The following is a 23,566-nucleotide window of genomic DNA, read 5'->3' as shown; positions in this document are numbered from 1 at the left end:
TGCAACTCAGTGAGACCCTTTTTCAAAATAAAGAATAAAAAAGTAGAACTGGGTGTGCCGCTTGGAGGTAGAATGCCCCTGAGTTCCATCCCCAGTACCACAAAAAGAAAAATAAAAGAAGAAATGGAAGTGAGTCTGTTCTCAACTCTGTCTTACCAAACCACTTCCGTCCCGTCCCCAAGAAATGAGCGAGACGTCCCCAGCCTTCTTTTCATTTCCAGTTTGGACCATGGTTTTATGATTCTAGGATAAGCAAGGCAATGTTTTTGCAGGATAAAGCTTTGCCTTCTTGGAACTTCATCTAAGGCCCTTGGTTCTCACCCATATAGTCCAGCAAATCAATTCATCTGAATGAGTTGAAAAGCAATCTTGAGCAGGGAGACTCCAGACAAGACACCAACACTGGTAGCCAGGTCCCATCATCAATTCAGTCAGCAATGTCATTTCCTTTTCACTGTCCTTTGTTTTATGAGTTGCTTTGATCTTTTGTGAATTTTTCCAGTAACAATTAGCAACAAAAATGTGAGCAGCAAATGCAAAAAGCATAGGAAGTATAGCTGTTGGAGCTTTTGGTTGAGTGGGTGGCATGATCATACACAATATAAAATGACTATAAAGAAATCTAAAATATAGAATACCACAAATTTAAGAGAACTAGGCAAGGCAGGAAAAATGGAAGAGAGATGGTGACATGTATTTGGAAGACAGAAAATAGTAACTAAGGACATGAAATAAAGCTGAGGTCACATGCATCAGAAAGGGATACCCATGAGCGGCAAGCCTCATTGTGTTAAAGAATATATACAACAAAGACCCAGGATTGCAGTTCTGGATTTTTTTCCCTAGAAAAAGAGTAAGATGTCTTAAAATAGAGAATCTGCATGGCAGTCTAAATAAGAAGCAGTTTGGTCCTCAGACAGTCAATCTTCTGTGTCTATTTTATGTCCCCAGCAAAATCATGCTCTTCCCACATTCTGCTAAGAAAACAGACATTTATTCACTGGAGAAATTAAGCCATAGAGTCACCAGATTCTAGATCTCAGACACACCGGAATGTGGATTTGAGGTGCACAGGGGTGTGGAGTAGTGGGGAGGCAATAGAGAAAGGAGATATTTGGCACAGTGAAATGTCAAGCTTTCTTCTCTAGGTTTTGCTCCAAGAATATGAGGAATTTAAGAATTCATCTCTGAAGAAACTTTAAAAGAGCAAATTAAAGTCAACATAAACATGGTGAGAATCCTGCCAACACAAACTATGAGAAACCTACCAGTTGGCAAACACCACCCCGTATACCAACCTTGCAATCAGCTTTTGAGTTCCTTTGTATTATGAGCAAGTGGGTCACCAAAAATAGTGGAATAATTCTAACTAGGAAGATCCAAGTTGAAATAAACAGACAAAAAAAATCTAAAATAAAGGCAATGCAAGAAGCAGAAGAAAATTTGCTAAATATTTATAATTGTATTCTTGAGAGAATGTATTTTTATAGCAATTCAGAACACATTAAAGACAAAGGACACCGTATTAGCCTCAGGGCAAGGCAGCATGATCAAGGATATGAATTAAAAACAAGTCAGAAAACAACAGAAACCCACAAGGGACAAATCAAAGACCAAGAAAGAGCTTTAAGTTGAAACAAAAATGGTAATAATGAAGGAGGAATTCAGTCAGAAAATTGATCGCAATGACAAGAAAATGAACTGAAAAAAAGAACAGAAAACGAACAAGGATATTATTAATAATGAAAGAAATTCCCAAGAATTGAAGGACATAGGCTTTCAGATTAAAATGGCCCATACGATGCCTAGTGTAGGATATGAAAATGTGCCTGTAAGATATTACAGAGGGAAAAGAAAAACAGAAAAACAAAAACAAAAGCAGAAAAATATGAAGCAACTCCTAAGAGAATACACTGAAAAGATGAGAAATGGGGAAAGACACCAGGTGCCAGAAAGACTGAGAGCTGGAAGGAAATCGTTTTTAAATTCTCAACAGAAAGAATTTTTATTACGAGAGAAAACCTACAACATACACACAATTATTGACACTACTCTCAATATCAGGTATGGGGAAAGGGAGAAAGCAGTAAGATCTGAAGAAAAACACAGCAACTACTGTGTGCCTGTGTGTTTCTATTACTCTAAACCTCATTATGATTTATAAATACAATGTGCCAATAAAAACACATTTAATAAGAGAGAAGGGAATAATGAAAGAAAGAAAGAAAGAAAGAAAGAAAGAAAGAAAGAAAGGAAAGAAAAGTGAGAAAGAAAGAAAGGAGAGAAAGAAAGAGAGAAAGAAAAGGAAAGAAAGAAAGAAAGAAGAAAGAAAGAAAGAAAGAAAGGAAGAAAGAAAGAAAGAAAGAAAGAAAGAAAGAAAGAAAGAAAGAAAGAAAGAAGAAAGAAAAAAAAAGAGAATATTCAACCTAAAGTTCGGTGCTAAAATTATAGATTTGGGGGTTGGTAGAATAAATTTTTTTTTTTTTTAATGACCAATCTTAAAAAACTTACCTCCTGAGCAGGGCATGGTAGTGCACACTTGTAATACTAGTACTTGGGAGGCTGGGACAGGAGGATCATAGGTCTGAGGCCAGCCTTAGCTACTTAGTGAGAACCTCTGCAACTTAGTGAGATCCTGTTTCAAAGTAAAGCATAATAAATAGGGCTGGGGGTGTAGTTAGGACCTTAGAATGCCCCTGCATTTAATTCTCAGTACCCCCCTCAAAAAAAAAACTTACTTCCTGTCTGCTCTTTCTCAGAGAAAACATAAGAGGAAGACATGGATTCAAGGAAATAAAAGAAGAACCCAAAGGGACTGTGATGTGCACATGAGAGTCCTGTGGGACAACTGTGAAGAAAAGTCCTGGAAGCACTAGATAAGCTTATCAGAAGTAGAAGAGGAAGAGAGGAAGATGGAGAGCTCCAGGAAAAAAAAAAAATCTGGCCCCGTGTGGTGGCACACACAAACCTGTAATCCCAGTACTTAGGAGTACCTAGGAGCCTGAGACAGGAGGATTGCAGGTTTGAGGCCAGCCTCAGCAACTTCACAACTCTTAGCAACCTGCCAAGAACCTGTTTCAAAGAAAACAAAAAATAATAACAAACAACTAAAAAGGTGTTGGGATGTAACTTGGAGGGAGATTACCCCTGGGTTCAATCCCCAGTACCACAAAAATAAATAAATAAATAAATAAATCTGAAAGAACATTCAGTGATGGTTTTGTTCTAGAAAAAATACAAAGATAAATCTTTCTTTTGTGTGTGTGTATGGGTGTGGTACTAGGGTTCCTGGAAACTCTTCTATCTCCGGGCTACACTCCCAGACCTATTTTATATTTTTATTTGGAAACAGAATCTCTTAAGCCAGAGAGGCTGGCTTCGAACTTGTGCGATTCTCCTGTCTTCGCCTCCCAAGCGCGGGGATTACAAGCATGCGCTCCCACACCAGGCCAAAGATAAATCTTTAATGGCAAAAGGCAATTGGAAAAAATACCCCTTTAACTCCAGAAAAGTAAAAGTTTCCCACAAAAATAAATGTAATCTAGTACTATGTGTGCCGGTATTGGAAAATGGCTTCAAAATGTATTTGAAAAGAGCTTTAGTATTAATTTATTGGTATTGGAAAATGACTTTGGTATTAATGTAATGGAAAATGAATTTGGAAAATGAATTTGGTACTAATGTATCAAAAAATTCGTTTTAAAATATTAAAAGCAGTCAGGGCCTGGTAACTGCCAGGCACTCAGGCAGCTGTTACAATGCAGAGTTCCCTCACCCAAAGTAATTAGCAAGTACACAAAAGAGTCGGGACCTAGGGCCTTCATAATTTAAAGACAGGTTTACATACTAAGTAACTTCTAGTGATAGGCTAGAATTCCCCAGGAATGCAAGAGGAGGGTATGGGCCTCTGTCAAGAGGAGTCAGATACCATGTGATCCCTGACTTTGTTCATCATTCTGGTCCTAACAAAGACCTAGGTCTACACCTGCATGGAGGTAGGAAGGCTTTTGGGCCAAGCAAAAAGATCTGCATAATCATAATACCCATAATCATAAAAAGGTCCTGCAGGGAGTTAATGGGCAGGTTCACACTTAGGTCAGAAGATTATTGGTTGAGTAAGATGAATGTATCTTTATAAAAACTGTTCTGTATCCAAAACTCTAGTAATTTATTTTCAAGTAACTCCACTACACCATCCCTTTGGGTGTAGTGCTTCCTGTCCTATCTTTCTGCCTTTGTAATAATAAAATTACTTTAGCTTATAGCAAAAAGAGTTTTGCCTATTAATTTCTAAAATAGCTAAGAACAAGAACCCACAGGTACACCTCACACTGGTACAGTTTTGCTGTCCCACTGTAACACTATGGTCTTCAGTTGTGATAAGTTATATATTTATATTTATTGATATTTAGAAGATTTATAGTAATATCCCAAATGGTAATATACACATATTGGGAAGATAGGGAAGGTAGATGATTTTTTTCTACATGTGGGAAGAGGGTTAAACCTTTATTATTTGTAAAAGGGAGACAATAGAAAATACCTAAAGCGAACATGCCAATAAACAACAAAATAAGAATATCATTAGAAATAAAACTAGAAAGATCCCTGTAAATAAGAAATAATTTCCTGGAAAGGAGAAGATGAAAGTTTAGAAGGCAAGAAATACAGTTATTCTTAATATTATTTGTGATTATTTGTGATATTTGGTGACCCCCATTATATTTACTCAAATCGATTCTAGTTTTCGTAATTTCTCGAGAGGATGAAGTCCTGGGGCTAACAAGGTCCTATCCCCAGCTCAGGTTTCTGCCCAAGCACCTTCTCAGAAGCTGTGGGGGCCACAGCTAAGTGAAAGTGATGGGAAGACTCCAAGGGTCACCCCAAGCAACATGGGGGTAGAGTCAGTGGATAGAGGCTTCAGGCTGGAGACTGCAGGTGGACAACTCGGATGCTTCTCAAGAGGTCCTGGTGGCACTGAACTAATCCCACTCCAGCTACCACAGCAGCCATCTGTATATCCTGTCCCCAGAATTTATCTTTACTGCTTTTCTCTCTCTCTCTGCTGCTTTTCCTGCTGCCTGGAACCACCTCTGCCCTCGGCATCTCATCTCTGACTGCAGTAAGAAGCAACTGAACTCACATACTTAAAACTCATTTATAAACTATGAGTTTAAAAAATTAAAATAGCAATAGTTATGTCTTGCATATCTTTTAAAATAAAATAAAACACATGTACTAATATTATAGAAGATGATTTTTATGGCTTACAATTCTTAGTCACCTAGTTTAAATTTTTTTTCTGAATTAAAGCCAGAAATGAACAACATGCACTTCAGAATATATTTTACATCAACTGTAAATTCTCTAATGATGATGAAGACACCAACGTTTAAGATGCTGGTGAGAAGTTGAAATAAAAAATTTTTATAATATGCTAGAAAAGAGATTACCATTATTCCATAATTGCTTAATTAGTATAATATTCAGTATAATTTTGATTTTCATCTATAGTGCTACATTATTAAATTAAACATGATCTGAGATGCCAAAATATATGGTTGTTGAAATCTCTGTAGCTGAGGTGAGTAGCAGAAATTCACTGCATTGAATTGAACGTATCCTTTACTAGGCTACTGTATTTCCTACCAGGCTATAAACAACCTTATTAGAATGAACCACTATGTGGTATTGAGATGAACTAACCAAACTAAGAACAAATAAATGCAGAAACAGGGCAACAGAAAACTATAACCCTCAGCCAGGCTGGTGGCGCACGCTTGTAATCCCAGCATTCGGGAGGCTGAGCCCTGGGGATCGTGATTTGTGGACAGCCTCAGCTACTTGATGAGGCCCTCCGCAACTTACTGAGACTCTGTTTCAAAATAAAAAATAGGGCAGGGTGTGTAGCTCAGAGTTTGAATGCCCCTGGGTTCCACCCCACACCCACAAAAAAAAAAAAAAAAAAAGAAAAGAAAAAAAGAAAAGAAAAGAAAACTAGAGCCCTGGACTACCAGGGAAATGTCAGCTGCAAGTCAGGGAGAAGTGATTGTTAGCAATATCAGACCCAGGTTACAACAGAAAAATTATTTGAAAATTACTTGAATGATGGGTATGGGTGTGCGGTATTTTACATATGCATATTAGTGTTAAAATTTTCTCCTTTGTAATCCCCAAAACCACTTCTCCTGGTAGCTTCTTAGTTCTTTGTCTGCTATTGCCAAGAGTTTCCTTGAGTATTGTCTTCTTTTCAGCTTACGTGTTACTTCCTGGCAATTTCATCCCAGTTCTCAGCCTCAGTTGCTTTTTGATTGAGGGTTCTCACAATGTTCTCACCACAGGGGGAAAAAAAAAAGTAAGAAAAGAAGGATTTGAGGTGATGACTATGTTAATTAGCTTGAATTAATCATTCCACTTCACTCACACACACACACACACACACACACACACACACAATATGCATATATATAACATCACACTGTATTTCATAAATACATTTCATAAATATGTACAATTATAATTTAATTAACCATTTTATAAAACAAAGTATCTTTTATGCCTTAAAAAAACACTGCATATTAACATCACCTGTGGCACATTTTAAACCTTTTAATGGTTTGCCTCTGCCTTTCCTTAATCAGATTTTATTTTATTTTATTTTATTTTATTTATGTTTTTGAGGGTCTGGGGATGGAACCCAGGGGCATTCAACCTCCGAGCTACACCCGCTGCCCTATTTTTTATTCTTTATTTTGAAACCAGGTCTCACTGAGTTGTAGAGGGCCTCACTAAGTAGCTGAGGCTGTCCGTGAACTGCGATCCTCCAGTCTCAACCTCCCGAATGCTGGGATTATAAGCATGCGCCACCACACTCGGCCAGATTTTAATCTAATTGTTTTGGGAAGGAATCTGGCTAGCAGAATAATAATCCCAGGGTTGCCCAGATAATTCCAATCAATACCCAAATTTATACCCATTTATTGGAATACTCAATACTTAGTTTCTACCTTCTATTAATTTCAGACCCATATTTCTGAATGCCATCTGAACACATGTCCCTTCTCTTTCTGTGCTTGACTAACCTCACTTAACATAATGTTCTCCAGTTCCTTCCATCTTCCTGAAAATGCTATTATTTTATTCTTCTTTATAGCTAAATAGAATTCCATTGTGTGCATTTCCCATAATTTTGCAATCCATTCATCTGTTGATGGAGATCTAAGTTGGTTCCCTATTTTGGCTTTTACAAACTGTGCTGCTATGAACATGGCTATGCATATGTTAATTTGGTTCTCTGATTTCAAGCCCTTTGGAAAGATACCCAGGAGTGGTATAGCCAGATCAAATGGTGGATCTATTTCCAGTTTTGTAAGGAATCTCCACACTGATCTCTGTAGCAGCTGAACTTCTTTGCACTCCCACCAACAGTGTAAAAGAGTTCCTCTTTCCCCACATCCTTGCCAGCATTTGTTGTTGTTTGGTTTCTTTATGCTTGCTACTCTGACTGGGGTTAGATGAGATCTCAGCATAGTTTTGATTTGCAACTTCCTGATGGCTAGTGATTTTGAACATCTTTTCATGTATTTATTGGCCATTTGTATCTCTTCTTTTATGAAGTGTCTATTCAGTTCAGTTGCCCATTTCTTGATTGGGTTGTTTGCTTTGCTAGTGTAGAGTCTTTTGAGCTCTTTGTATATTCTGGATATTAGCCCCCTATTACAGTGGTGGCTGGTAAAGATCATCTCCCATTCTGTAGGCTTCCTCTTTAAGTTCTTGAAGAAACTTTTTAGTTTGATTCAATCCCACTTGTTAATTCTTGCTTTAATTTCCTGTGCTTTGGAAGTCTTGTTGAGAAAGTTACTGCCTGTGCCTATATGTTGAAGTGTAGATCCTATGCCTTTCTCTAATAACTTCACAGTCTCTGGTCTAATTTCTAAGTCTTTGATCCATCTCAAGTTGATTCCTGTGCATGGCGAGAGGTAAGGATTAAGATCCAACTTTCTACAAATGGATAGCCAGTTCTCCCAGCACCATTTCTTTAAAAGGCTGTCTTTTCTCCACCATATGAGTTTGGCCCCTCTGACAAAGATCCATTGACTATAGATGTGTGGGTTTGTCTCTGTATCTTCTATTCTATTCCACTGGTCAGTCTGCCTAATGTTGTGCAAATACCATGCTGTTTTTACTTCTATTGCTGAATAGTATAATTTGAAGTCCGGGATTGTGATGCCTCCTGCCTGGTTCTTGTTGCTGAGAATTGCTTTGGCTGTTCTGGGTCTTTTCTTCCTCCATACAAAATTCATAACTGATTTTTCCAGGTCTATGAGAAATGTTGTTGGTATTTTAATAGGGATTGCATTGAATCTATAGATCACTTTTGGCAGAATGGCCATTTTGATGATATTTATTCTGCCTATCCATGAGCAAGGGAGATCTTTCCATCTTCCAAGGTCTTCTTCAATTTCTTTCTTTATGTTTTGTAGTTTTCTCTGTAGAGGTCTTTTACATCTTTGGTTAGGTTTATTCCTAGGTATTTTATTGGTTTAGAGGTTATAGTAAATAGAATAGTTTTCTTTATTTCTTTCATTGTGGATTCATTGTTGGCATAAAGAAAAGCAACTGATTTCTTTAAGTTGATTTTGTATCCTGCAACTTTTCTGAATTGGTTAATCAACTCCAGAAGTCTTTTGGATGAGTTCATTGGATCTTCTAGATAAAGAATCATATCATCTGCAAATAAGGATAGTTTTAGCTTCTCTCTTCCTATTTGAATTTCTTTGATTTCCTTCTCTTGTCTTATTGCTGTGGCAAGAGTATCAAGGACTATATTGAAAAGGAGTGGTGATAATGGGCATCCTTGTCTTGTGCCTGACTTTAAAGGGAATTCTTGCAGTTTTTCTCCATTCAATATGATATTAGCTTTGGGTTTATTGTATATTGCCTTAATGATGTTAAAATATGTTCCTTCTATTCCAATTTCCTGCAGTGTTTTTAACATAAATGGGTGTTGGATTTTGTCAAATGCTTTTGTAGCATCTATTGATATGATCATATGGTTTTTGGTCTTAGTTCTATTTAAGTGGTGTATAACATGTACTGATTTGCATATGTTGAACGAGCCTTGCTTTTCCAGGATGAAACCAACTTGGTCATGGTGTATTATTCTCTTGATATCGTTTTGAATGTGTATAGCTAGTATTTTGTTTAGAATTTTTCCATCTTTGTTCATTAAGGATATTGGTCTGTAATTTTCCTTTCTTGAAGTATCTTTATTTGGTTTGGGTATTAATGTGATACTGGCCTCATAGAAGGTATTAGGGAGAATTCCATCTCTTTCAATTTCCTGGAACAAGTTGTGAAGTATTTGTATTAGTTCTTCACTAAATGTTTTGTAGAATTCAGCTGGGAACCCTTCACTACCTGGGCTTCTCTTTGATGGCAGAATTTTGATTGCTGTTTTAATCTTCTCAAAGAACCAGCTTTTTGTTTTGGTGATTCTTTGAATTGTTTTTTTTTTCTCTATTTCATTTATTTCTGCTCTGATTTTAATAATTTCCTGCCTTCTGGTGGCGTTGGGATTAGATTGTTGCAGTCTTTCTAGGTCCTTGAGTTGTGTCATTAGGTTGTTTGTTTGGTGACTTTTTGTTCTTTTTATGTGGACACTCAATGCTATGAACTTCCCTCCCAACACTGCCTTCAAAGGGTCCCATAGATTTTAATAATTTTTTTCTCTATTTTCATTTAATTCTAGAAATTTCTTTATTTCTCCCCTAATTTTCGATCTTACCCACTCATCATTCAATAGTGTATCATTCAATCTCCATGTATTTAAATAGTTTCTTTTGAGTTTCCTGTTGTTGATTTCTACTTTCATTCCATTATGGTCTGAAAAGATGCAGGGAATTATATTACATGTTTTGATTTTGCTGGTGCTTGCTTTGTGTCCCAGAATGTGATCTATTTTGGAGAAGGTTCCATGGGCTGCTGAGAAGAATGTGTATTCTATTGTTCCTGGTTGAAATATTCTGTATATGTCTATTAAGTCCATTTGGTTGATAGTTTGCATTAGTTCTGAAGAGTCTTTACTCATCTTTTGCCTTGAAGGTCTATCCTGTGGTATGAGAACTATACTGAAGTCTCCCACTATTATTGTATTTGGATCTGTTTGAGATCTGATGTCCAGGAGGGTTTGTTTTACAAATGTGGCTGCACCCACATTTGGGGCATAAACATTTACTATCATTATATCTTCTTGGTGGATTGTTCCTTTTAATAAAAGGAATTGCCCTTCTTTGTCTCTTCTGATGTGTTTTAGATTAAAGTCTGTTTTGAATATCAGTGTTGCTACTCCTGCCTGCTTTTGGTCTCCATTGGCATGGTATATCTTTTCCTATCCATTCACTTTCACTCTGTGAATGTCTTTTGCTGTAAGGTGAGTTTCTTGTGAACAGCATGTCTTTGGATTATGTTTTTTTAATCCACATTGCCAGTCTGTGTCTTTTGATTGGAGAGTTAAGTCTTTTGATGTTCAGTATTATTATTGAAATATTGTGTTTGTTTCCTGTCATTTTGTGTTCTATCTTCTGTTAGATATAATATTATTTAGTCTTTACTTAGATGTCCTGCTGATCAACTTCATCTCTTCTCTGGTTCTGGACTCTGTTTCTTTTTTCTTCTTTATGGTTTATTTCTTTAAGTATTTTATCTACCGTTGGCTTAGAATTCATGAATTTTTTGAAGTTCTGCCTATCTTGAAACACTTTTGTTTCTCCTTTAATTTTGAATAATAGTTTTGCTGGATATAGCAGCTTGGGTTGGAAGTTGTTTTCTTCCAAGGTCTGGATCACACCATACCAGTGTCTCCTGGCATTCATGACTTGGGATGTATAGTCTGGGGTGATTCTTATTGTTTTGCCTATATATGTCATCCATCCTTTTGTTCTCACTGCTTTTAAGATTCTTTCCTTGACGTTTATATTGGTCATTTTGATTATTATATGGCATTTGGATGTTTTCTTTGATCTTGTCTTAATGGTGTTCTATAAGTCTACTGAACATGAAGATCCAAATCTCTTTCTATGTTTGGAAAATTCTCTGAAAATATTTATCTGAAGAGATTACGGATGCCCTTGGTCTGTATCTCTATTTCTTCAATGCCTTTTATCCATAAGTTAGGGTGCTTCATATTGTCCCATAGTTGCTAGATGTTTAGGTTTTGTTGCTGTACTGACTTCTGTATGCTATTGACTCTGTTTTTGGTTTTGAATGAACTGTCTTCTAACAGTGATATTCTACTTTCCATTTCATCTAATCTTTCATAATTTCTTTCTATTACTGTCTTCATTTATTGACTTTCATTTCAGTCCAGACCTCTTTCTGATTCTTTTTTGTGTTTCTATTTCCTCTTTCATTTTCTATAGACTTGTTTTCATCATATTGTAGATCGATTCTGAACTCCCCTTCTTGCATTTCTTGTAGGTCAGTATTCGTGATTTCTGTTGTCTCTTCATTATTCCTGATTCTCGTATTTTCAAGGGTTTCAGGCCTGTTTTTCTGATGTCTACCCATTATTTGTGAGTATTATGTCTAATGCAATCTTAGTATTAGGAATTTAGAGGTGTCAGCAGGTCACCAGTACTTTTTCCAATGGTGAGGGTTGGGTGAATGGGGAAGAGCCAGGGTGATAGGAGTCAGGTTAGGTAGACGATATGTTTAGTTTGAATAAGAATTTAAGTATAATAAGGTAATTTCTTGTTGAGAATGAGAGAGGGAGAGAGTTAAATAGTAGGACTCCTATAGTTAGTAGAGTATTAAAGTATGGAGATATAAAATACTTTGTATATTAAACAAGGAGATATAGTACATAAAAAAGTTTTGAGGAAAGAGAGTAGATAGGCTAGAGTGGGGAAGTTTGTAAGAGGGATGGGGAAGAAGCAAACAAACACAAATAAAGTATCAACACAAGATACAAAAGGTAACTATTATATAATCAAAGAAAAAAAGAAACAACTGAAGAGGAAAAAGTAAAAAATAAAAAAAAGAATAAAGTTTAAAAAAAGAACTAGCGACTGTGTGAGACCAGAAAACAAAGCAAACTATCAAACATATACAACAAAAAATAAATAAATAAATAAATAAATAAATAAATAAATGAAAAAGATAGAAGGGGAAAAATGAACAAAAACAACCCCCCCAAAAAAAACAAAAAAACAGTCCTACTAATTTACGAATATGGGGCCGGGTCTATATAATATCCAAATATCTGATTGCTGTGGTAGCATTTGGAGTATAATCCAATATCTCTTAATCTGCTCTGTACACTACAGTCAGCTTCTTAAGCCACTCTCTGGGTGTTTAGACCCCTTTCTTGCCTTTGACAGCTTTGGGTTTAGGTGTCAGGGTGTCTTGTGTTACTGTTAACAAATTCTGTACAAGTCACGGGTTCTGTGTATTTCGATCATGTAGTCAGCACCTCTCCACTCTCCACCCTGGACTTAGGCCTGTGCTTCCCTACCACAAGGGTGGAGGATGTCCAAAGTAGTCTTGGAACCTCCCCCTGAAGCCTTCTGCAGATATTGTGCCTTGAGGACTTTTCCTGTGTCTCTGGAAATTCTAACTGGGCTAGCCTGTGGAGTCCCAAGGTGCACCCTGGTGAAAGGGTTGCTGTAGGGTCCCGGGGCACACACAATTACCACCTGAGCACTGCTGGGTCCCAGGGTGCAGACTGGGTGCACAGCTCTCACTGGTCCCCAGGTGCAGGTGGGCATAGACTCCTAGCACCCAGTCCACAGCTTTGGCAGGGTGCACAGGGAAGCTCTGGACCCAGGGTGCAGGCTGGGCACTCTAGGCTAGTGCCATGTCTCGGGGCGTGGGGTAGTCTCGGGCTCAGGCATGGCACACGAGGGTAGTGCTAGGTCCCAGAGGGTGGGCTGAGCATACACAGCTAGTGCTGGACCCGGGGTGCAGGCTGAGGGCCCAAGGCTAGCACCCAGTCTTGGGGCACAGGTAGGGTGCACACAGCTAGCACTGTCGCGGGGGGGGGCAGGTGGAGCCCGCAAGGCTAGCGCCAGGGCTCAGGCAGGGTGCCTGGGCTAGGTGCACAAGGTGAGTGCTGGGTCTAGGGGTGCAGGTAGCACAGACAACTAGCAGGTCCTGGGGCATGGGCAGGGTACATGAGGATAGCTCTGGGTCCTGGGGTGGGGACAAGCACCCAGGGCTAGTGCCAGACCTGGGGCACATGCTAAGACCCTCAGCTTCTCTTAACACACTCAGATACCTGGGTTTCTTGATCTAGGTGTCTGGAGGACTCGCTGTGCTACTGTGGTCCTGCCTTTGGTAAGCACACAGGTTTCTAGAAAGAACTTTAAATCCGTATTATTTATTAATTATGTAACATTTATCATTTTAAAATTTAGAGGATGGAATTATTTGTTGTTACCATCTTTTATGGAAACTTCTTAGGTTCTTTAATTTAGCATGTTCAAAATGATTTGGAAAAAAATCTTCATTTCAACATTATTGTCAATAGTAAAAACTGAAAATCACTTATTATTCAACAATGGAGAATTGGTTAAGTAAAATGTGATATATTACCTGGCCCCAGTGGTGTTCACTATAATCCCAGTACCTGGAAAGCTGAGACAGAAGAATCACAGGTTTGAGGTCAGCCTCAGCAACTTAGTAAGACTCTCAGCAACTATAAAAGATTATTTCAAAAAAAAAAAAAAAAGTTTAGCCAGGCATGGTGGCGCACGCTTGTAATCCCCGCACTTGGGAGGCAGAGACAGGAGGATCACGCAGGTTCAAAGTCAGCCTTGCTGGCTTAAGAGACCCTGTTTCCAAACAAAAATAATGTAAAATAGGTCTGGGAGTGTAGCCCAGAGGTAGAAGGGTTTACAGGAACCCCAGAACCACCAAAAAAATGAAAAATTTAAAAAATAAGTCTGTGGTGTAGCTCAAGGGTAGAATGGCCTGGGTTCAGTGCCCAATACCAAAAATAAAAAGTGATGTATCTATGTAATTTAAAAAATCTATTTACTGTACAAATGTATAGTAATATTATAAAATGAAAAGCAATCTATGCTTTCATTTATATAAAACATACAAAAATCTCTCTACATATGCACTTACTGCCACATAGCAGAATTATATAAATGATAGTAGGTAGATGAGACTCCAGGTGATTTTGTTTCTAACTTTTGCATTTCTTCTGTGTATCCCAAGTTTGTTGTTTTTTAAATTAAGCATCCATTGTTTATTCAGAGGAAAATGTTACCATAAAAGAGAACATAGAATTGATGTCATGATCTTTTTGTTCAAACTTGCTTTTCTTCTCTCTTCCTGAGTTGAGATGGTTGAATACCACTCACTCAGCTACATAGATGAGAGACCAGGACTCCCCTCTGTATCTTCCCTCTCAGCCGTCACCCCATTAGCTTCTGTCCCTGTCACTTATCTCTTTTATTCACCTCTCTTGTTTATTTCTTACTTCAAGCCTTCACCACTTGTCACCAAATGCGCTGAAAACTTCACAAAGTGTCTTTCTCTAACTGGTCTGTCTTTTCTTACTCTGTTCCATAGTCTCTTACATCGATAGTTCTAAAAGTCAAATTGGGTCACATATTCTCCTTACTATGAATTCTTATCATTCTTATTGATTCCTGTGGTTCACTAAATAAATACTAATACCCTAGGATGTTATATTAAACTCTTCACTAGCTTGTTATTATTTTAATTTAGTATACTGCACTCCAATGACCCACCTCATTCTCCATTTGTCTTAAATTCTAAAATGTGTGATTCCTTGGGATCAGGCATTGCCAGCATTCACGCCTGTATCACCGTGTGGAATCCCCTGGCTGGCTCCTTCCCTTGGCCTGAAAACCACATGGTTGTTGTTGTCCCTGCCTCGGGGAAAGGATGACTTTCTCTCCTTCATTCCTGAGGCCCCTCTTGTCTCTTGAGTTGCTGTTAATTTCACCATGTGTGTGCTCTTAATATCTTGTTTTATAATAAACTATAAACAAATGTTGGTTTATAGTCTTGATTTGCTTGTTCAATAAAAATAATTTTGAGTGTCTTTATGGAGATAGGTACTGGGCAAGAGTGTGAGAATGAGCCCTGAGGGAGAGAGCTTGGATCTTGTCAAGGTGAGGCTAGCACGCAGTGAGCAGGGGACAGTGGAGGGTGATATTTTCATCATGCAAATCAAGACAGTGAAGTCCTTTGATGCATTGAGAAGCAGCTTTGTGTAGTGTGTTGAGGGAGGGCCTCTCTGAGGAGGTCACATCTGAACTGAAACCAACAGATGAACTATTCGAAAAGCTAAGGGAAGAATCTTCCAGCAGCAACGGCTTATAGACTAGAAAAAAGTACCTTGGTTTCTTAGAAGGAAATTGTCAGTGTGGTAGCAGCTCATTGAAGGAGGCTGGGCCTTGTGGGCCATGAATAGATTTGGATTTTATTTTATGAGAATCAAAAAATTGTTAGAGGGATTTTAAACAAGAGTAATATATTTCTTTTTTTGTTTTTATTCTTTTTTTTTTTTTTGGCAGTGCTGGGGATAGAACCCAGGATCTCACACATGCTAGGTCTACCACTGAACTATATCCCCAGCCCAAGAGTTTTGATTTTTTTTATTTAAAACATTATCAAACTCCTCTATTTAAAAAAATGTTATGATCTCATTACTTAGGAGACTGATACAGGAGGAGCGCAGGTCTGAAGCCAGCCTCAGCATCCTAGTGAGATCCTGTTTCAAAATTAATTATACACACACACACACACACACACACACACACACACACACACCAAAAACAAAATTAGTATTAGTACTGGGGATGTAGCTTGGAGGTAGAGTGTCCTTTTGTTCAATCTCAAGTACCATAAAAAAATAAAGAATCCGGGCATGGTGGTGCATTCTTGTAATCCCAGTACTTGGGAGGCTGAGAAAGAAGAATCACAGGTTCACAGCCAGCCTCAGTACTTAGTGAGACCCTCTGCAACTTAGTGAGATTTCAGAATTTAAAAAATAAAATGAAATAAAATAGGGCTGGAGATGGAGCTCAGAGGTAGAATGCCCCTTGGTTCAACCCTCAGTACCAAAAAAAGAAAAAAATATGCTATTATTTGATCATGAATGTCTCATATAGGCTCATGTGTGGAAGGCTTGGGTCCTAGAAGATGGCTCTGCAGAGGAAGTGGGGGGGGGGCTTTGAAGGTGGCACCCAGTGAAAGGAAGTTAGGAGGTCAATGGGGTTGAGCCCTTGAGGGGAACACGAGGACCTTGGCCTGTGCCCCTGACTCTTTCTTTGCTGGCCTCCTGTGAGATAGCAGAGCGTGCATCATAACGAGCTGCCCTACTACAGGTCCAAGGGCAACAGAGCCAAGTGCCCAAGGAGCAAAGCCTTTGAAATACTTTTTCTTCTTGAAGCTGATTTTCTCAGATATTTTGTTACAGCAATGAAAAGCTGAGTAACACAAAAGGATCAGAAAGGTCATGAGCACAACAAAGTAAACAGAAAGAACTTTAGTGATCCTCTTGAGACATGATGGTACCCAAGAGAAGAGAGGCGGGCCTGAAGAACAGGAGAATCTAAAATAGATTTGGAATATGTCTTGTAATCGAAAGGACGAGATCTGCTGGCAAACTAAGTAAAGGGGAAGACTCAGCCCTTGGCTTCACATGCTGGCGGGCAGAGCTGCATTTGAGGGTTAACTGTCTATTCTTTTCAGTGCTTTCAATTGTGACTGGTTAAGAGCAGCAGTCTCTGCCTTCTTAGTTGGACCCTGTAATTTCAGTCTGAGGATTCTTAACCTATAAACCCAGCCTTGGATAACCAAGCTTGGGAGATTCCTCAGTTGCTGCCCCTGGCCGTTCCCAGCCTCCAGCTTTTGTTGTACATCTGGTTCAACTTCAGCTATTGTCACTCTGTTTTTCTCATCACTGTAGCCTCAGCATCCAGCACAAAGTCTGACACATCGCAGGTGTTCCCGATCGCTTGCTGAATTAATGCATGTATGAGTAAGTCAATTACCAGGAAACTCATTATGGTTTATTTCACAGTAGAGGTTCGGTTCCTCATGATAGTTACATTTGCTAAGCTTATGTATTTCCAAATTAAAGAATAAATTCAGCTTTTGCTAAAGGGGAAGTAACTTGGTGTGCCCAAATGATGCATACATCATTCTCAAGGGTCTCAGATTAAGTAGATCAGAAAATGAAAGTCAACAAAGGAAGATCATACTTGCTTGGGTCACACCTGGGTCGATACATGTCCTTGTATACTTTCAAACATATTTTTTCATCTTCATATTTATTAATGAAAGAGGGAGAGCAGGAATTATTCTTCCTGATTTGCATGAAGCAATGAGAATTGGAAAAGTTGAGCCACATGGAACAAGTTTGGTGGGTAGAAGAGAAAAAAAAACAATAGGATAGGAAATGCTGCAAGGCCTACTTTCTCACTTTTTTTTTTCTGTGCTCTTTCTGTTCCACTGTGTGCAGGATTTTTCCAAATGCAAAGAGCTAATCTGACTATGTGAATCATCTTTGGAATTTGGCCTGTCTTTAAATAGCTCAAAACCAATATCGTACATTTTTGAGATTTCTTTTTCTTACATAGGCCATCATTTGCTTCTCTACTTAAAATAACAAAATACCTTTAAAGTTATATATTAAATACAGTACCATTCCATCCTTCATAGGAAGTAAGCCACTATGCATATCCCCGGAAGACTTACATGAGAAACAGAACAGCTCGGTCTGTCCCTTCCGACTCTGAATTCTTGTCTCTTTCTAGTCATTCTGCTCCTTTTTTCAGGAAATCCTTTGGTCAGTGGTTTCATTGAACTCCTACAACAGGTAATTCTACATCAGCGTAAAAGAAACACGTGTCTGTCCAGACATAATCATTACCAGGGAGTTTTTTTGATAGTCACAAGTAAGAAGATACACTCATATAACACCAAAGAGGGAGAAAAATTACTTTAGTGCCCAAGTCTGCAGTATAAACCCTTAGACAAAAGAGTTCATGGGGCTGGATTTATTTTTAATCCTTTTGACTGTTTTATAGGTCATAGATTTGGCACTCAACCTCATTCTGCTTTATTTTCTTCATCTGGTCTCCCATGGTACTATTTATCAGAGTCCAGGAATCTGCCTAGCTCCTTCAAAGAGAAAGGGTGTCATGCACAGAAATAACCAAGCAAAGCCCATTTCTCCTATCTGGAATAATTATGCTATTCATTAACAATCATGGTTGTGCTTTCTACAAGTACGCCTATAAAACACTGGTGTCAGATGAAGTTTGTAACAGAGACTCCAGGAAAGCGTATTAATTTGAGATGAGCCAGTCTGAGGTCACATCCTTCCCCAATGAGAAATGAGGCAGAGATTCTATCAAGCCTTGATGAGGTTTTCTCAGTGCAGATCACGACCTGATGCAATGTGAAGTCAATCTTCAAAATTCACTGTGGTCTGATTTTACTTGTCCTCAAGGATAGTCATTAGCCTGAGCTCACACTCTTGGAATTTGGTTTTAAGGATAGGGCAAAGTTTCTCTGCCATAATTGCTTCCATCTGCTACATGAACACATGTGTTCCTGCAATAAAATTGTCTAAAACTCTCCAAACTCCACATGCCCCCTTTGCGCTGGGCTCTCGCCGCACTGCTGTTTCACCTGCGTTCCGTGTGGGTGGGAATCTGTCTTGCAGCTGGTTCTGCTGCTCTGAGGGGGGGAAGCTGGGGGGGAGTGTGGCTTTGGCTGTAAGACTCCAGTGGCAAATCAAAGACAGACATTTGCCCTAGGCACCCCAAATTGTGGTCACATGTGTTACATCATCTACCCGGCTCATGTCTCAGCTCATTCCAATGAATTCTTCTTCAGTCCATTTTATTTATTCATTTTAAAAGGCACAGATAATATACAAATATGTTCTTCATGTAAAAAGCTTGTTTGGAATCAAGAGATTCCAGAGAGAGAGAAAGAGAGAGAGACAGAGACAGAGACAGAGACAGACAGAGAGGGAGAGAGAGAGAGATCTTCTCAAGCACACTTTCCTGCCTATGTCCTATATAATAAAGAAGATGTTTTCTAGGGACTTGGAATTTCCTTTTTACAAAAACAAGCTCATTGCATGCTCTTTAACTGAACAAATATTCAAAAACCTCCAAAGACAGAAGAAATTGAAAGAAAACAATTTTGTGAGCTTACCATAAATCACAAAGCAAAAATCTTCCATGAGAAGCAAAGTTGCATATTCTGATGACTCTATGTGTGTCTGGTGGGGGTATAGAATGTTTGTGTACTTGTACCTCCAGTTGATTGAAATATAAGCTCATCCTCTTGTGTGGCAATGTATTTGTGATTCAAGTGAGAGGCACACTTGCCTGGTCCTAAGGCTGTAGTGAAAGGAACCTACATGAGTCTGGATGCATCAGTGGAGCCTGAGCAGGCTGAGTGTTGGCTTTCTTGGTCAAGATATTGCTGAGGCTTCTACTGACACATCAGCCATGGGGGGTATCATTGCTTCATTTATTTTATTTAAATTTAATTTTATTTTGTGTACCAGGCATTATATTTTATACTCAGCAAACTTAATTTTATCAAACATTAATTAATTCCATAGGCAACAATACAAAGCATATTGGTAAGCACACGGTAGTTTTACAGTGCAGTTTTAAAGTATATGCAAATTAGAATACAGAGGTTAAACACTGGTGTACTGACAGCATTTTGAACTCCAGGTAAACTGTTTGTTTGTTTATTTATTTATTTATTTAGTGGTACTGGGGTTCCTGAAAGCCCTTCTACCTCTGGGCTACACTCCCAGACCTATTTTATACTTTTTTATTTTTGGAAACAGGGTCTCTTAAGCCAGAGTGGCTGGCTTCGAACCTGCTGCAGTCTTTCTGTCTCCGCCTCCCAAGTGCAGGGATTACAAGCATGTGCCACCACGCCCAGCTAAACTGTATATTTAAATATTATGATTTAAATATAAGCCGTTCTGAAAACTTCACTTCCCATAATATAAAAACGATACATTGAGATGTAATATTTTTTACTAAATAAAGTATCTAGGCACTTAAAATAATAATTAAAAACAACATTAGAACTTATAAAGATTAGCTATAAAATATACTGGCAGTCACTTTTCTTATAAAGGTACCATTCACTACATTACAAATAGTCTCTAGTATAAAATTGCCTTAATAGCTCTATTATTTTAGAACCTGATAAATCTTACATTAAATTGATTATAAAATCATCTTGGAGCTGGGTGTGGTGGCGCACGCTTGTAATCCCAGCATTTGGGAGGCTGAGACAGGAGGATCACGTTTCACAGACAGCCTCAGCTACTTAGTGAGGTCCTCTGCAACTCCGTGAGACCTGGTTTCAAAAATAAAAAATAAAAATAAAGGGCAGAGGATGTAGCTCGGAGGTTGAATGCCCCTGGGTTCCATCCTCAGACCTGCAAAAATAATATATATATATATATATATATATATATATATATATATATATATATATATATATACACACACACATACATACATATATACATGCATAAAATCATCTTGGAAACACTTTGTTATGCATCTTTAGAAGATTTTTAAAAAAACAGTATTTCAAGCCAGGCATGGTGGTGCATGCTTGTAATTCCAGCATTAGGGAGGCTGAGACTGGAGGATCATGGTTCGCAGACAGCATCAACTACTCAGTGAGGCCCTCTGCAACTCAGTGAGACCCTGTTTCAAAATAAAGAATTAAAAAATAGGGCAGGGGGTATAGCTTGGGGGTAGAATGCTCCTGGGTTCCATCCCCAGACCTGCAAAAAAAGAAAAAAACAAAAAACAGTATTTCAAGGGCCTGTGATATTCTATTCTATTAATACACAAAAGAATAAGTAATAGATATTCAGCTGCATATGGGATATAGAATAAAAAACCAATTATATATTTGTAAAAAATCACCCTTGCCAGAGTAAGCAAACACAACTATTTAGAAGTATAAAACTGTTAAATAGTTCTGTTTCCAATCTGATAAAAAAAAAAAAACTTACAAAATCACCACACTCCATTCATATTCATGTAACTTAGATGCCTTTTAGGAAAAATCCTTAAAAATAGTTAACCAGGTCTCAAAAACCCTCTCAAGTCCAACAAACATATCTTTAAAAATCCATTTAAAAGACCTGACAGTAGAACAAGTATTCATAATCAGAACACATAATTTATATATTTAGAAACGTATTATTAGGTTTACTCTTACATTTGTAGTTTAGAATTTATTGGTAGAAATAAAATACAGAAATGAAAAAAAGTAAATTTCAGAAAACAGTAAGAAATGTAAACCTATGGGGTAAATTTATTTTTAAAATTTTAATTCACCATATTTCATTTATCTGTCATTTTTTGATTGACAACTATTATTGTTTAGAAAATCCAAATTGATGAAAGTTAATTTCTTCTTGAGCGTGCTTAATTTTCACAGAGCTTCCAGTTGTGCCCATAGCTTGCTAGAAATCACTTTCAACTTTAGCCTCTTGTCACCAGATTTTTTGTGTTAAGAGAGTTATCTTTGAGTTGCAAAAGCGTAAATAAAAATTAGCTTCTTTTGACTTTTGATTTTATAAAACCCCACTAAAATATTAATCTAATTTTTAGGCAAGCCCACAAAAATACTTTCTTTCTTAAGAATCAAACACTTTTATGAGCATAAAATTTTTCAAAGTTTTTAACTCTTTTATTAGAGTTTTATTTTGATTTTCTAGGACTGCAACTCAATTTTCCAGGCGTTTCACATTTACTTCTTGAAGCTGAGAAATTCTTGAGCAGTTTCTCTGTTTTTCATCAACCTTATTTCTCTTTTCAGTTGGGGGTCATCTGTCTTCCTGTCTGAGATATCAGAGTCACAGGAGAAGTCATCACCACAGTCTGTGGCAGTGAAGTGGTTGAAGGTATGGGATGGATCTGATATATCTGCATCTCCTGATTCAGCACTATTTAAGTATGATTCTTTCAGGGAAAAGTTAGTTCTGTGTGTTTATCATGTGGAAGCAACTCCTATACATACTGTACTGTCCGCTGCTAGTCTGATAGACTGGAGTTGGAACAGACATAGAAGTGACCACAGAAACTCTAGGGTTTTCTTCGTCTTCTTTTCTGCCCCATATATCTTCAGAAGAAAGGTCTTTCATATTTTTTTCTGTAAGATGGGCACCGTACTAGGATCCCGTGAGCTTTCTGTGAGGAGCCTATGCTGTCAGATGAGTCCTGAGACTCCTCACTTTCTGATAAAATGATACCTGTTGAGCAATATGAGAAATAGGAGCTCCCTGAACTGCTGACCCAGGCTGAGGTGTAGTCTCTGCAGTGTTATTCTTGCGGGAATCTTCCATAATCAACTGTGGCTGCCACCATGCCACTGTCTGGGGTGTGAAACTCCACTCCCCCTGCCAAGCGGATCCGAATTCACTCCCACTTCCCACCCCTGTCGCGACCAGGGACTGCTCTTTCTCGGGGTCAGGCAGGGTGAGGAGGACCAGTGCCACTAACAGCCAATTGTCCGAGGCTACCTTGGCCACAGGTGGTAGCAGGAGCTACACCAAGCCAGGGGCAGAGGAGGGGGCTCATTTCATCATTTAGCACCTGAAGTCATGGTTAGAAGTGGCAGGGTATTCTTTAGAAATTATTCACATATGTCTTCGTGTGTGTGTGTGTGTGTGTGTGTGTGTGTGTGTGTGAATGTGTGTGTGTGTTATATGCACATATATAATTATATAATTTGCAAATTGCTTACTTTTTTCTTGGCAAATACATTAACACAGAATTTTTCGCATGGTCATGCACAGGATGGATGCATTTCTGTGCACACCATATAATCTCTGTGGTCAATAACATACGCTGACACAGGTGAAAAGTTCAATGTATGGCGTTGACCATTGCGGTTGTTAGGTTGATTTATCTCTTCCAATGCATGTTTTATCTAAGAGATACCACACACTTGAGAATGAAATATCTGTGTTTTTTGGCCGACTGCAGATGATAAAGACTCAGGGAGAGGCAGGAAGTAAGCCTGTGCAGTTGCCAAGGCTCAGAGGAGGTCAAGGCTGAAAGCCTAGCGTCCATTCGTAGAAGAGGATCAAAGAGGTCATTTAGTCCATCCCATGGACGTCAATCCTTACCTGAGACAGGACACACCTAAACCACAGAAGACATCTGACTGCCACACCCACACCAAAGGGTCTCAGGAGATAAACCTCCCTCAGGAACTCCTCCAGGATCCAATAAGCCTGCCACAGACCTCCTGCATGCTTCTCTCTTGCATTCCATTACTTATTCCACAAAAAATAAGAAGTGTCTGTTAGCATCCACCTTGATAACATCTCAGGTTTTAAAACCTCCAAAAATAAAGTGTTTTCAGTACTTTCTAAAGAGTGTGTTATATTTGATAGGTATAGATAACATATTTGAGTGAAGAAGTAAAATAATAAAGTAAATGGTGCTTAAACCCACTACCTGATCACAAATTAGTTCCACTGCAGCCATCTGCATACTTTTTC

The 23,566-nt window shown here is 38.3% G+C and overlaps 1 pseudogene across 1 annotated transcript; it reads right to left on the bottom strand.

The window, feature by feature from the left end:
* Positions 1-21,701: 21,701 nt before the first annotated feature.
* Positions 21,702-22,402, bottom strand: LOC308262214 (cyclic AMP-dependent transcription factor ATF-1-like; annotated as a pseudogene). Its single transcript has 2 exons — positions 22,078-22,402; positions 21,702-22,003 (listed from the first exon to the last, which is right to left on the bottom strand). The product of its transcript is annotated as a cyclic AMP-dependent transcription factor ATF-1-like (transcript).
* Positions 22,403-23,566: the final 1,164 nt, after the last annotated feature.

Source organism: Muscardinus avellanarius (assembly GCF_963383645.1).
Source record: "Muscardinus avellanarius genome assembly, chromosome: 4".
Taxonomy (NCBI): domain Eukaryota; kingdom Metazoa; phylum Chordata; class Mammalia; order Rodentia; family Gliridae; genus Muscardinus; species Muscardinus avellanarius.
This window is presented reverse-complemented; position numbering and strand designations above follow the sequence as displayed.